Here is a 15532-nt window from a genome sequence, read left to right on the forward strand (position 1 = left end):
CAGAAAGAAAAGAAATGGTAAAGTTCAGACAGGAAGGAAGAACAGAGAAGAAGAGACAGATTTAAGAAGGTGACAGTCTTTCTATTATTTGGAGACGCGGGACATTTTTTCATAAACCAGTTGGCCATAACAATAACATGTGAAATATTTTAACAACTTAGAAGAAAGGAAGTTGAGAGTTTTTTTTTTTTTTTTTTCCCATGATAAATGGACAGATTATCAAGGAAACAGAAACAAATGTGTTTGACACAGTCTAAGCTTTATACAACACATGCATGTGTCATAAAGACACACGATACAGCATTATCATGTTTACTTTTCATATTTCCATGCATCCCTTAAAATTAATAAAACATGATATGGATGGAAGAGGAATCCTGCCTGAAATGACCTCACAGGAATTCCACAAAGGGCAGGCCCTGTGGATAAGGCATCAGGATGGCAGGGGAAAACTGGACCTCTACCAAGGGCTTTGGGGACGCAGGGTGATCAGATGTCAGGGGTGGGGATGGTGTATCCAGACTTAACAGGCTTCAGGGGGATTCAAGATCTGGCAGAAGAGATCTCCGAGGATCCTGAGGGGAGCTTGGTCAGGGGGCATCTGTTGTAGACATCAGCGTGGCTGCAGGGAGGAGATGCAGATGATAAGTTTTAAGACCTGGGAAATCACTATTGCTTGCTTCAGCAACTCAGCAGTTATTTTGATGGACTCCCAAAATTCCAAAGAATGTCCAAGGGGAGTACTACCGTGAGTCATAACCAATGAAATGACTGGAGAGAAGCCGGGGAGGGGAGACTGCATCCTCCTGGAGACCTGCCCTCTCAGCAAGTGCCTCTTGGCATTTATGCTCAACGACCCAGACAGAAACGCCATCTGTACACAGCTCTCTCCGGGAGGGGAGCACAAATCCTGGTGATCAGAGGCATCGAGGGGCTGGCCTGGTGCCTGTCAGTGGTGCACAGTATGTCCCTGTCCTGCTCGGAGCGCATCTTGTGCACGGTTATTGCCGTTTTCTGGAGAACCACAAACTGCATTACTTTGAATTACCAAATCAAAACTCTACGTGCAGAGATTCCTCTGCATGGTCTTTAGCATTTTTATGTCATAATCCCACGGTGATACCCCTCCTTGTGCACTTTACACCCATTCTGTTATTGGAAAATTCCCGACAGATGTCATGTGAAGATGAATGTGGCTGGCCCCTTGATATCCTGCTGTAATCTGAATATTTTTCTACTTGGTTAAAAATATCCAGGAAAGGAGAATCAGCTAGAAAACAGGAGCTGGGCCAGCAATGGCTATTTTCATGTGGACTTCACCGGGGCTCATGGTGTGCAGATGACTGCTGCCGGAGGGGAAGTAGGTGGGAAGACAAAGCCAGCCCAGAGGGGCGTGAGTTCAGAGGGGCCAACTGCGCTGTGGTCACCTCTCATGCGCATGCGTGTGTCCACTGTGCTTCACAGTGCTGACGGCGGGACTCTGGGATGTGGCTATGATAAAGTCCCTGCCCTGACTCTCCTTGCAGTCCCTGGCCCCATGGAGAAAATCATAGCTCCAGACAATGGGTGACTCACAAGGGGACTACAACCCCAGCTAGGCATTCTTCTCCAAATAGCTAGGGAAGGGCCAGAGGGGTTAGAGGAGAGCACCTGTCCTCAATGTAGCTCTATCCCTGGGCAGCTCTTCTCCCCGGGGACCTCAGCCAGGAGTGACATGAGGAAGTGGAGGGTCCTGAGACTGGAGGTAGCCAGAGGGTGTCAGCATCCTCCGACCAGAGAACACGGGTCCTCCAAGGTCACCTCTGTGTTGCAGATAAAGCACTTGCTCTTCCCTGAGACTGACAGCCTGGCTGGCTGGAAGACTACAGTGAAGGGATTGTTAGCGGGACGGCTGAGCAAGGAAGTCTGACTGGGGAACAGCCGTGGGCGAGGTAGGTAGGGAGGGAGCATGGGAGGAAAGACCAGGGAGGACAGTGCAGAACCTTGGCCATGGAGAGGGAGGTCAAGGTGACCGCAAGTACCCAGCACCCACCAGGAGCCTGGAAGCTGCAGCCGTCTAACAGGGCACCAAGAGGGGGTCAGGCCAGGTAGTCCTGAGACCTATGTGATGTCAGGAGAGCCAGGAGAACTGAGAAGCAAGGAGGAGACAGTAGCCAAGGAAAAACCCAAGAGAAGCAGGGGTGCCTGGGTGGGGTCTCCAGAGAGGGGCCCGGGGTGCTCTCCTGACTCCCGGAGCAGCCTGGAAATCGGAGCAGGTCAACATGGTGAGCACAGCCGTCCTCATGGAAGGCTGGCAGCAGCAGGGAGCAAGGAAGGAAGAGAAGGCCTTTCCACCAGGGTTACACTGCGTTGCCACTTGGGATGCAGATGAAGCTGGCCCTGGGGGAAGAGGAATGGAAGACCCCAGGGGAGAGACAGCAGGACTTACAAACACGAAAGGAAGAGCAGATTTTCTTCTCACCTGGACTCGGTCATGATCCAAAGTCAGGTGATTTTAAATGCTGCTTTTCCAGGGAGCCTCACTGTGCTGGGAACAAGTGACTGGGGTGAAGGTTTCCACCTGCCGCAGTGTGATCAAGACCTGCATCAGGCCCCAGGTGCTGCAGGTCTCCCCCGTCTACACACAAGGGTGCATCGCTGAGTCAGATGCGGAGAGGAACCAGTTCTCGCCATGGCCAAGGGCCTGCGTTTGACCTCAGCAGCCCTGGAGGTGACCCCTGGCTTCCTCTCTCCTGTGTGGCCTTGGTTAGACTTGTAACCTCACCATGCCTCGGTTTTGTCACCTGTAAAGTGGAGTCTGGGGCAACGGACACAGTTAATTTTTGCCCCTGACGGGTCATTATATTACGGGCTCAAGGGTAAAGATATTCGTTTAATCACAATGATTTCATCAACCCCTAAGTGTTGATTTTTGTTGTTGCTCTGAATGCATGTTGTGCACTCAGTAATTCTGAGATTTGCTTGCTCCATAAAGGGTTTCCTGTTACCTGTCTTTTTTCCCTTTGGAAAAGCTGCATATCTCTTGTTAATTGTCCAATGTTATTGTGCATATATTGCCACCAAGTGTTGCAACAGAAATGTGTTGGTGATTACCTTGCAGAACTTTATTCTATGTGCAGGAAGAAGAGCCTCACTAAAAGGAGAACGTTCCAGGATGAAACTCAAAATGAGAGAAGGGGAATTCAGTTGGTGATATCACACATAGGAACTTTTCATCATATAGAAACATGAGAGGTGCCTTGGAGCTGTCAGAGACAGATCCTGAGCCATTGACACAGCAGTGGGAGTCAGGGGACATGAACTAGTGAGAGCCACTGTCCACTGAGGACCCACTAGAGGGTAAGAAAGAACCAGTCTGAAATGTTAACACAGGCCCATGAAAAAATGTAATTTGTATCACAAAAATTTACATATTCAATACCTAAATTGAATTTCATTTTGCTTTCATGATATTTAAAATTGTATTGATTTTGCTTGGTAAAACTTCAGAGATTTTCAAATGAGAAACAGTGACGGGTTCCAGAGAAAGGAAAGCTTTGCCTCTCTAGGACATGGTGGTTTGGACAAGAACATAACATGCCAGGGATTGAACCCAGGGAGGCTCAACCCTTACGGCACATAACCAAACCTTTGTATTTTTTTATTTTGAGATAAGAGTCTCATACATTTGCTGAGGACCTCACTAAGTTACTGATGCTGGCTTTGAACTTGCAATCCTTCTGCCTCAACCTCCAGAGTCTCTGGGATTACATGCATGTGCCACTGCATCAAACAAGAAAAGAATAGTATTAATGGCAAATTTAAACTTGGTAACATTTTCTCCTGAGCAGTGGTTGGAGAAAGACCCTGACGTCACTTTAATGTACATTAAGATCACAAGACGTATCTGGGGTCTTTCTATTATGAACACATTGCAGTCTGAATGCATTGGTCAGCTCTCCCCAGTTACAGGTCTACCCCAGTACCAGTTCTCAGGGGACATCTCAACAGGACATTCCCTGTCCTCTTTGAGCACGCATGCTCTGCCCCACCTAGTCATGCATCTAAATAACTTATTTGCAGCATCCCTTGAAAACCTTAGGTAGACAATTCAGCCCTCAGAGGAGGACTCAAGGGGGGAGCCCTCCTCTGCCAGCTCCAACTCCCTCCTGCCTTGCTCCTCCTGCCCCCACACCATGGTCTACACTGTGGAGTCAGATCCAGAATCCACCTGTTCTCAGTGTGAACACTCCCTGTGCTCTCTATTCCTTTCCCACCCGGTGATGACTGGGACAGCCCCTCCTCTGACTGTTTCCTGCCCAGACTGTCCATTCTGTGGAAGCTCTCCACTAATGTCCAGCTGCTCCCCCCAGTGCCTTTGGCACTGTTATGGCTTAGATACGAGGTGTCCCCGAAGGCTCATGTGAGACATCGAGAATGTCCAAGGTGCAGTGATTACCTGACGAGAGGTGTAGCCTGATCAATGGAATACACCACAGCTGCGGATGAACTGGGTGGTCAGTAGGCAGTTAGGTTGTGGTTACAGATAACAGATCACCGGGGTCAGGCTTTGGGGTTTGTATTTTGTCTGTGGTGAGCGGAGTCCCTGCTTCCTGGAGGCCATGCCCTGAGCGGCTGTCCTTCCCAAGTCCTTCCACCAGGATGCCCTGCCTCACCGCGGGCCAGGGCTGTGGAGTCAATCGACCGTGGACCGAACCCTGAACCTGGGAGCCGGAGCAAACTTCTGCACCCTTAAGGAGTTCTTGTCGGGTCTTCTGGCCACAGTGACAAGGACCTGAGCAAAGTGGGCACCGCCCGTCTGCCTCTCCTGCCGTCAGGACTCAAATGGATCCTGGGGGCCAGGCCTCCAGCTGCTCCTCGGCACCTCTCCTCTGGGCTTCCCAGTGTTCCGTCAGGCCACAGGACTCTGAGGAGCCTGCCAACAGAGACGCACAGGGACCCGCCGGCCCCAGCCCCAGTGTGCGTCCTGAAGCTTCGAAGGTGGGTTTTGTTGTTATTGTTTGGGCAGAAATTACTGAAATCCTTTAAATTACCTCAAGAAAAGTTAGATCTTCCTCAGTTTCCAAAGTCTTTAGCCTGGGTATGGATGTAACATTGAAGAGCCACATGGACGAAGTTTTGATCCTTTTAAAATTTTCCCTCCGGAAAAAAAAAAAAAGTGAAAGGAATTGAAAGGGAGGGAGGGAGGGAGGGAGGGAGGGAGAATTTCAATCAACATTCTCTGAGAGTCTCAGCTGCCCCTGACAGCCTCACCCAGCCCCAGGCCCTGGTTTGTCCACTGTAAGGATTTTGCTTCTGCAGACAAAATATTTCCACCAAGGTCTTCTCAGGTAACTAAGAACAGAGTAGGGAGGAAGAGCATGAGAAGGAGATTGACATTAGACAGGGATGAGAGGTGGGAGGGAAAGGGAGAGAGAAGGGAAATTGCATGGAAATGGAAGGAGACCCTCAGGGTTATACAAAAGTACATACAAGAGGAAGTGAGGGGAAGGGGAAAAATAATACAAGGGGGAGAAATGAATGACAGTAGAGGGGGCAGAGAGAGAAGAGGGGAGGGGAGGGGAGGAGAAGGGGGATAGTAGAGGATAGGAAAGGCAGCAGAACACAACAGACACTAGTATGGCAATATGTAAATCAATGGATGTGTAACTGATGTGATTCTGCAATCTGTGTATGGGGTAAAAATGGGAGTTCATAACCCACTTGAATCAAAGTGTGAAATATGATATATCAAGAACTATGTAATGTTTTCAACAACCAACAATAAAAATTTAAAAAAAAAAAGGTCTTCTCAGGCCACCCACTTTTACCTCCTGCTGATTAACTAGGTCTCCTCTGAGGGACTTACTGATTCCTCTTTGCTCAAACTCTGTGAGTGTTAAACTCTAACTTGCAAAATTAACTTTAACCTAGACCTTCTATTCCTGTTAGACACAGATTAATAATTGATAATGTTATTATAAACCAACTACTGACCTTTGCTTGGGATTATTTTATTACTCTTCACATAGGTTAGTCTGGGGATGTGGCTCAGGTGCCCTCCCCAGCACTGCAAATCATCATAATAAATAAAGGTGCAGTATGTGTGTGGATTAGTTGAGTGAAGCCACGTTGGCACAGCATTAAGGGCTCAAACTTGTCATGCACCATGCATACCTTAACACCCTCACAAGAGGCGGCAGGAAGGGTTTCACATTGAACCTGAAGTGCTCTGTGCCCCTGCTCACTGGGCACAGCCTCTCCTGTCTCCCATCTTGCCCTGGGTGGTGGGACCTGCAGCCCACTGTCCCACTCCAGGCCTGCTTCCACTGGGGAAAGTCACATCTGAAAACCCGAGTGTCACAGAACATGAAGGGTGCTCTCATCTGTCCCTCCCTCTCCCTCTGTCTTCATGGGGGTCCAGACATTTACATAGGCACAGAGAGGTCCACCCACCACTTTCACCAGCACTGGTGGGAAACCTTTCTCCTGTGAGGAGCCGACGACTGGTGACCAGGTGCCCACGGACAAGGTGGGAGGGTCTCTGCTCAGTGAGAGCTTGCTGCTCAGAGCCAGCTGCCACCATAGGGTGGGGACGAGTGGTGACTGCTGAGCACAGGGCAGTGGGGGCCAGTCCTATGAACCCAGAGATAAGGCCCTTTCCTCCAGGAGAACATGAGATTGGTTTCCAGGTTCCTGTGAGTCGCTAAAGGGTCCTGAGAGGGACACAGAGGACTAGAGAGAGCCCTACCTTGCAGGAGCAGGGAGTTGGTTCAGAAAGGACTGCAGGGTGCCAGAGGGCAGGAGAGTTAAGAGGGGCTCCAACCAAGTCAGGCAACGGGAGCAGCAGAATGAGAAGGCAAGTGTGCAGGCCCCGGGGACAGGCTGGTCCACATTCCCCCCTGCGTCCCCCACTCCTCCTGCCTCCAGGAGATCATCTCCATGTCTGCTGTCTGCGTCTTGCCACGCTGACTTCCCCCGTGGAAGGAGGAGTTGGCTGCTGATGCGTGGGGAGGAGGGCAGGGGGGCTGGCCCTTCCTCACGTCCTCTAGGGGGCAGGTGCCTGGGAATGCACTTGGATGTGTAAGAAGGGAGGCGGGCAATGACCTGTCCTGGTGCGTATGAGGGGCAAGATGTGCTCCCTCTGCCCCAGATGTGGGGTGCAACACGCAGAGGCATGTCCACCTGCAGGTACAGCTGGACACCTGGGTACCAACTTTATCAAAAATGATGGTGCCATTTCATTTCCAATCTAGGTGATTGGTTTTCTCAGTTGGTTTAGGATCCAGACGAGGGAAAAGGGTGTTGCTTCCTGGGTAGAGAACAAGTGAGGGCCTCTCCAGGGATTGCTATCAAGAGGCTGCTCTCAGTAGGTCCTGGCTTCATGTTTGTGTCCAGCGAATGGATTACCAAAAACACGGACTAGTCAAGTCACATGAGAACATGAGCTCAGGCCAACAGCAGGCTTCTCTGTGACACTGCTCCTCCTTCACAGGTCATATGCAGAATGTCCATGGCTTACATCTCAGACCCTCAAATTCAAAAAAATTCAGAAGAGAAAGGGCAAAAATTCACTATGAGCAAGGAACAGTACAAAAGAGAGCACACAGTTACTCCCAAAGAACTGTAGGTAGCATGAATATTTATGTGGTGCACCATAAAATAATAATTTTAAAATGATTCAAATAGTATTTAAAATTGAATTCCAAATTTTAGGTGGAAACAAAAATTCTCTGAATTTAAGATACCAAAATGACTAAATGGAGAGACAGAGTCCCAAGAAAATTGAGATCCAAGAGAAAAGAAATTGGGAAAGAGGCTGGTTACTAGAGGGTGCTGAGATGTGAAGGTCTCTCACTTCCTTGCTCAGGTTGGAAATGTAGCTGCAAAAGCAACCCCGTGAGTGGTGGGCCCTTGGGAAGGAGGCCTCCTCCTTCCCAGGTGGGGTCAGTGCCTTAGGATCTGGCCAGACTGAGGCCTCCTCCTTCCCAGGTGGGGTCAGTGCCTTAGGACCTGGCCAGGCTGAGGCCTCCTCCTTCCCAGGTGGGGTCAGTGCCTTAGGACCTGGCCAGGCTGAGGCCTCCTCCTTCCCAGGTGGGGTCAGTGCCTTAGGACCTGGCCAGGCTGAGGCCTCCTCCTTCCCAGGTGGGGTCAGTGCCTTAGGACCTGGCCAGACTGAGGCCTCCTCCTTCCCAGGTGGGGTCAGTGCCTTAGGACCTGGCCAGGCTGAGGCCTCCTCCTTCCCAGGTGGGGTCAGTGCCTTAGGATCTGGCCAGACTGAGGCCTCCTCCTTCCCAGGTGGGGTCAGTGCCTTAGGACCTGGCCAGACTGAGGCCTCCTCCTTCCCAGGTGGGGTCAGTGCCTTAGGATCTGGCCAGGCTGAGGCCTCCTCCTTCCCAGGTGGGGTCAGTGCCTTAGGACCTGGCCAGACTGAGGCCTCCTCCTTCCCAGGTGGGGTCAGTGCTTTAGATCTGGCCAGGCTGAGGCCTCCTCCTTCCCAGGTGGGGTCAGTGCCTTAGATCTGGCCAGACTGAGGCCTCCTCCTTCCCAGGTGGGGTCAGTGCCTTAGATCTGGCCAGACTGAGGCCTCCTCCTTCCCAGGTGGGGTCAGTGCCTTAGGACCTGGCCAGGCTGAGGCCTCCTCCTTCCCAGGTGGGGTCAGTGCCTTAGCTCTGGCCAGGCTGAGCTGCCTGAAAGAGGGTTTTCGGGGTGGCTTCCCTCCCTTTACCACTCTGTCTTCTACTTGGAATGATGCACAAGACAGCATTGGCCAGACTCCAGGCCCTGGACTGGACATCCCAGCCTCCACAACCAGGAAATACGCTTCTGCTCATCATTAACCACCTAACTGTGGCTGTAATGGTCCCATAAAGCAGCAAGAAAGTGGGGTGGCCCGCCTCTCCCCGCATTACGGTGCTCCAAATTGTCAGAAGAGGAAGGTGATCACACGGGAGCAGGAAGCTGGCCAAGGGGGCCAAAGCTGGTCTCCCTTGGGCCCTTCAGTAGATTATGCTTTCCTAAGATGTGGCCACCCCTGAGACGGGCTGCAGAGCCCTCTGGTGACCTCGTTAGGAGGGGGGTCCTCCTGGGCCTGCCTTCAGCAGGGTCTTCTGCAGCTGCCCTTGGGTCCTTGGCTTATCACATCAGCATGCCCACAGAAGGGCCAGAGAGGGCCCCGGGTGGTTTAAAGAAGCAGGCAGTACCTTAAACCTGTGGGAAGGGAAGCCCTGTCCTCTCCTCTGCGAGGTCCCAGCGTCCCATGGAGCCTCACCAGCGGGAGCACCAGTCTCCTTCCGCCTAGTGTTGGTTCCAAATCTCCACGTGTCCAGAAGTATAGGACAATCTCACCTAAATTTAGATAGATTTTTCTAAGTCCTGGTGACTTAAGATAATTGGCCACACCTAAATCCACAAATGCTGGCAGCCACAGCCCACCTGCCCCTTCCTAGATGAGAGTGCTTCCTTGTGCTTGGGCACGGACACCAAGTCTAGTGGCACATCTTCCAGGAATGAACCTAAACCTCTTCCCCAACTTGGAGTAGTGTGGCCCTCTGTGTCACGCAGCTCTGCCCTGTCCTCTGCCCACTGTCTGGTCCTTTTACTCTCCCACGTGACATGTTTCAGGGGAAGTGCTATGATGTGTGTCCGCCCAACACCGCAGGTGCTGCACACAGTAGGGCTTGGGAAGTGCTTGCCAGGTTGCAAGTCTGCACCTTTGGAGGAGAGAGAACAACCCTGGGAGGAAAGAATAATCTGGCTTCACAGCAGTTGAGCTCATAGCAAAGGAGACTTGAGAACTCAAATCGTCTCTTTCTGAATCTAATAATTGCTTGCAACATCATTGTCTTCCCTCTGTCCATCTTCACAGGACTGAAAGTTGCTGCTAGCCATTAAAAAAAACGGTTTCTTGATCTCTGACCACCACCATTGGCACATGTGAAGCTTTAATTGAACCGTTCTTGTTTTCCTCCAACACTGGTAACTTCCTCAGGCCCCGGGAGGGGCTTCTAGCCAATGGCTCCATTTGAACTCCTGGAACAGTGAGAGAGAGGTCACACGAGGGACCTCCCCAATCTAGGCAGCTTTGACATCTGGCCAGAGTCACATGCTGGGTTAATCCAATTATATGGAAATGGTAGTTTTTAAAGAAAACAAAACTCATGCTGAGTTTTGGCAGAAAACAAAGTAGAGTAGATGTGGGTTCCTTTTAGTGTTGGTCTTCAAGTAATTGAGTTCACGCAGACTTGTGTTTGGAGGTGAACGGTTCAGCAGGCACAAGCGGTGTTTGCCCAGGTCTCTCCTGTCACTGGGGAGGGGCGCCCTCTGAGGGCACTCCACCCAGCTCTCCAGAGTGGTAGTTCAGCTGCCGTCTGTCCTTAATCCATTTTCTTCTGTTTTGACTCTCCTCCAAATGTTCAGTGCTCTAATCCAGAGCCCAAGTCCTGACACCCTTATTTGGTTTATTACACAAAGGAATCACCACATGTGCCAGCCACGTGCATCAGGGCAGGAGGGAATTTATCATCGTCAAGTAAATTAACTCCTGGAAGTTTGCAATGAAGGATCCTAATAATATAAGACTGCACGTCAAATTAAAGCTTCCTGGAGGTGTTTGACAGGCAAACAGCAGCTTTCCGTCACTGTGACAGAACACCTGAGGTGGTCAACGTAAGAGGAGGAAAGGTGGATTTTGGCTCGTGGTTTCGTAAGTCCATGTGGCAGCATGATCCATTATGGCAGGGGTGCCTGGCAGAGGGGTCTGCTCAACTTGTGGTGGCCAGGAAGAGACAGGGCCAAACCAAAGTCCAAATATTCCCCTCAAGGACGTGCTCTCCAAAGACCTGGACACGCTCCAGGCTGCCCAGTGTTCTGGATCATCATGGGGGCCCATTTCAGAGGAGATATTCTTACTGACTTTTATGCATTGAATCAGCAGCTAGAATTTTACAATACACATTTTATTATAAAATAGTTTAAAATTTGCAGGAAAAAAATGACAGAAGAGTACAGGTATTTCCCATACGACCGTGTCTACACTTCTTTATGATCAACACCCTACCTGAATATGGTGCAGTGCCTCGGGTAGAGGCGCTATGACTCATAAAATCTGAAGTTGATACAGAGGTTCCCAGTGTCTCCTAGTGTGTCTCCCGTTCCAGGATCCCACTGGGATGTGGCACTGCCTTTCTGCAGTATGTCTCTAGGCTCCCCTTTCCTGGGGGTTTCTCAGGCGTTTCTTGCTTCTGACGGCCTTGACAGTTTGAGGCACGGTCAAGTCAGTATGGATCTCACTTTGATTTGCCTGATGTCCGGCTCAGGGCTGGCCAGGCTGTGGGCTTTGTGAAGAATGTGCAGGTGAAGTGCCGTTCCCATGACTTGCTGTCCCCATGTCAGAGTGGACCTTGCTCACTCGGCCGAGGTGGTCATTTCCCCCACTGCCACCTGGCTTCCCCCCTCTTGCTCTTCTTTGGAAGAAAGGTTTTGCGCACAGCCTGCTCTTACAGGGGGCTAGCTCCATTTCCTTGAGGGTGGATCCTCCACACAAATTATTTGACTGTTTTACACAAGAATTCGTGTACTTCTCCCATTACCGTGTTACACAATCCATCGTTTACGTCAACATGGGATCATAGATAAGCTCTTTATACTTTGGGATATAACCCAATGCCACATTTCTTGTGTGTTACTGGAGGACAGTCAGTTCTATCACTCAGCTCAATCTTCCTTCCGACACACCCCCATATTGTGTGTGTGTGTGTGTGTGTCCACACAGGTGAGTATGCATTGTGCTCTTTGTGTCTTCTCCCACTAAGATGCTCAAGGTTCATCTTGAATATTTCCTACCCTGGTCCTAAAATGATCTGTCATTTCTCCAAGGGACCTTGGCCCCTTTTATTGGAGAAAAGTATTGGATAACAAGTGGGTGGTAGTTATGGTTGTTACTACAGAGAGCCAGTGCTTCTGGGTCCTCCCAGATTTTGGAACAAAGAGTAGTTGTGTATATACTAACTCATGCATGTGGGCGGGTCTAGGAATACTCGACCATAATCACCTGCGCATGCATTAGGCTGAGCGTAAATTCACACAATGCCTCAACTCTTAGTCCATTCCCATATCTGTAGCCTCCAGCAGTGAGAAACCTGGGTCACAACATGCCTTCACCACTAATGGATCATTTCCATCACACACCTACAGCTGAATCAACATTAACTGTACCCGTGGGGAAACTGCATGCATTGCTCATGTGCAGGCTTTGGTTTCTTGGTCTTATGATGCCTGCTCATCTACAAAGATACTTAGGGCAATACTTTTCTTCCCTCCCACCTCCGTGAAGTGCAATATAGTCGAGTATTCTGTCACAGTCACTTTCATGGGGATGTCCTTCCCCTCATTCATGGGATCATAGATAAGCTTGAATGAAGCTTTACTGTTTGTTCTATAAAGTGGCAAATGCATAGTGACCTTCTTTCACTAACCTATATGAATTTTAAAATAATCCATGTCTTCACAATACTTGATGGCTTATTTTTTACTGCTGAATGATATTTTATTATTTGTATATTCCTCATTTCATTAATTATCAATCTATCAAAGGACAGAGGTGTCATTGCTCCCAGGTTCGTTGAACATTTAAAAAGCTCCTGCTGTGTAGATATTCACATGTAGACACGTGTGAGTATGAGTTTAAATTGACTGAGTAAATGCCTAGGAGTAGAGTGGCTTGTTTGGATTTGGCTTCACAGGAAACTGCCAAACTGTCTTCCAAAGTAGAGACAAAATTCGGCATTCCCGCCAGGGATAAAAGGGCATCTGTCCCTCCACATCCTCACCAGTAACTGGTGTAGCCAGTGTTTGGGGACTTGCATTAATCTAATAGGTATGTAATGTTGTCCTTAAAGAATTTGCGAATCCCTAGTAACACACTGAGTTAAGAATCTTCCCACAGGCTTATTTTCCATGTGTGCACCTTTTCTGATGAGGTTTTTGTTCCTACATAGTATTTATTTCAATTTTTTTTTAAACATTGAAATTCATGTGTTCTCTGTGTATTCTGGATACAAGTTCTTTATCAGATATGTGTCTCCAGATATGTGTCTCACAAATACTTCCACCCAGTTCATTCATGAAAGTGACTTTTATAGAGTAGAAGTGTTTTTTTTTTTTTTAATTTGAGTGCATTTTTCTTTCATAGATGTTGCTTTTGATTTGTATCTAAAAATTCATCATTAAGTTCCTAAGTCATATGGATGTTCTCAATTATTTTCTTCTAGAAAAGTTATATTTTTACATTTTTATAGGCACTTTTATAATTCACTTTGAGTTGTTTTTTATGAAATGTATAAATTCTGTCTAGGTTCATTGTTTTTTATAATGGTGTTCAAGTGTTCCAACACAATTGTAGAAAAGAGCTTATCTTTCTCTATTGAATGGTCTTTGAGCCTGTATCAAAACTCAGCTAAAGGGCCGGGGTAGCGCAGTGGTAGGTGCTTGTGCGGTGTGCCTGGGCCCTGGGTGGCACCCCCACTGTCTCACCCACGAAGTTCAGTGTCTCTCTGAGTCGCACTGATCCGTCTGTCCTTTCACTAGGACAAAGCTGTCTTAGAGCTGCTGCCGTAGAAGCCGTAGGAGCAGACAGTGTGCGGGACCTGACTCTTGTTTCTTCAGTGTTGTTTTGGCTCCTTCAAGTTTACTGCTTTGCTGCGTAATGAACTTCAGCATGAGTCTGTCCATGTTTACAGAGTAACTTACTGGGATTTTACTGGGATTGCTTTGAATTGAATCTACATCTCAACCAAGTTGGGCAGAACTGGTATCTTAACAATCCTGAATCTTCCTTTGCATTAATAGAGAATAACTTTCCATTTATCTAAAAATTCTAAATTTTATTTCATCTGTGATTTGTTGTTTCTCCCAAAAATATTTTATAGTTTTACACCTACCTACCTCTTTATTTATTAGTGTTGTCATAAAAGTTATTGCTTTTTAATTTAAAATTCCACTTGTTCACTGCTGGGTTACAGGAAAACAATCGGCTTCTGTGCATTGGCTTTGCAAACTTTCTATGCTTACCTATTAGTTCCAGGGGGCTTTTTTTTTTAGACTTTTGTAATTTTATACATAGACAACCGTACCACCTGCAAATAAAAACAGTATTTTTCCCCTTTCACATCTGTGTGTATGTGTGTGTACTAGCTACATCTCAATGCCTAAAGATGCACTAGCTGCAACTTCAACACACCAAAATGTTGACACGTAGACCCCCCCTCCCACACACAGGTGTTTAAAGGCTTGGTCCCCACCTAACTGCTGGGGAGAGATGCTGCAGCCTGTGGGAGGGGAAGCCTGGCGAAGACATTTCTCAGGTCCTTAGGCCCTGGACACTCACTCTCTCTCTCTCTCTCTCTCTCTCTCTCTCTCTCTCTCTCTCTCACACACACACACACACACACACACACACACTGCTCCCTGGTGTGAGAGGTCACTGCTTGCTCTTATCTGAACTTCCACCATGCTCACACAAGAACCCAAACTAGTAGAAACACCAGATCTTGCACTTGAACTCCCAGAACCACAAGCCAAAATAAACCTCTCTCTACTTTACAGGTAGCCTGTGTCAGGCACCTCACTGCAGTGGCAGAAAGCTGACTCATCAGAGCGCGTCTCTGCCTCGTGTCTGGCGTGAGCCTGTGCTGTGCAGTCCACTCTACGTGTGGTGAACTGTCGTGCTGGCTGTGCAGGTTCTGCAGACGTCCTTTATCAGGGGGACATCGTTCTCCTCTGAGGGTGACGAAAGTTTTACCTCGAATGGATATTTCTAAACCAACGGATATGATCATGTGATCTCGTGTTGTGTAGACTACTACCTTGGGGGGTTCCATTCATTGATTTTTGAAAGTTAAATCAGGATGGCATACCTAGGTAAATCCCACTTGTTCTCGATGTATCATCTTTATTAAATATTTCTAGATAATGTTTGCTAATATTTGGGGGTGGTATAGTTAAGTTCATAAGAGAGCTTGCTCTGTGATCCTCCTTTTAAGTAATGGCTTTATTTGGTTTTATAACTAGGATGAGATTTGTGTCAGAGAATGAGTTGGAAAGTGTTTCTGTTTGTATTTATGGAAGACACCTTGAAGTGTGTCATCTTCTTTTAATGTTTGGTAGAATTCACTACAAAATTATTTGAATGTTGTGCTTTCTCTTTTTTAAAGATTATTAATCATTGATTGAATGGTTATTTTAAAAAAATTAAACGCTTTTGGTACTGGGGATTAAACCCAGGGGCACTCTATCACTGAGCACACCCCCATCCCTCTTTATTTTTTAAGGTAAGGCCTCCCACATTTCAGAGACTGGCTTCAATCTTGCCATCCTCCTGCCTCAGCCTCTGAGTTGCTGGGATTGTGGGCATGTGCCACCACACCCCACTTGATAGAAGACCTTTAATGCATATTAACTGATGTCTGTTTGGACTTATTTCTAATGATATGGAGCAAGATGGTTATTTACACCCTACAACTCTTTGTGAGAGTTTGGAAGTTTCTTTCAGTGA

The 15532-nt window shown here is 48.2% G+C and overlaps 2 long non-coding RNA genes across 3 annotated transcripts; one reads left to right on the forward strand and one right to left on the reverse strand.

The window, feature by feature from the left end:
* Positions 1-242: 242 nt before the first annotated feature.
* Positions 243-6952, reverse strand: LOC124083588 (uncharacterized). 2 transcript variants are annotated; one of them, XR_006848822.2, is made up of 4 exons: positions 6731-6952; positions 4439-5139; positions 2462-2797; positions 243-622 (listed from the first exon to the last, which is right to left on the reverse strand). It is a non-coding gene; the product is annotated as an uncharacterized LOC124083588 (long non-coding RNA). The 2 variants fall into 2 exon arrangements; XR_009225508.1 differs by having other exon boundaries at positions 2462-3762.
* On the forward strand, positions 4447-15167 carry LOC124083589 (uncharacterized). The gene is made up of 2 exons (XR_006848824.1): positions 4447-4980; positions 14584-15167. It is a non-coding gene; the product is annotated as an uncharacterized LOC124083589 (long non-coding RNA).
* Positions 15168-15532: the final 365 nt, after the last annotated feature.

This window comes from Marmota monax, unplaced genomic scaffold (assembly GCF_021218885.2).
Source record: "Marmota monax isolate L192 unplaced genomic scaffold, Marmota_monax_Labrador192_F-V1.1 WCK01_AAM20220418_F8-fsc00082, whole genome shotgun sequence".
Classification (NCBI taxonomy): Eukaryota; Metazoa; Chordata; class Mammalia; order Rodentia; family Sciuridae; genus Marmota; species Marmota monax.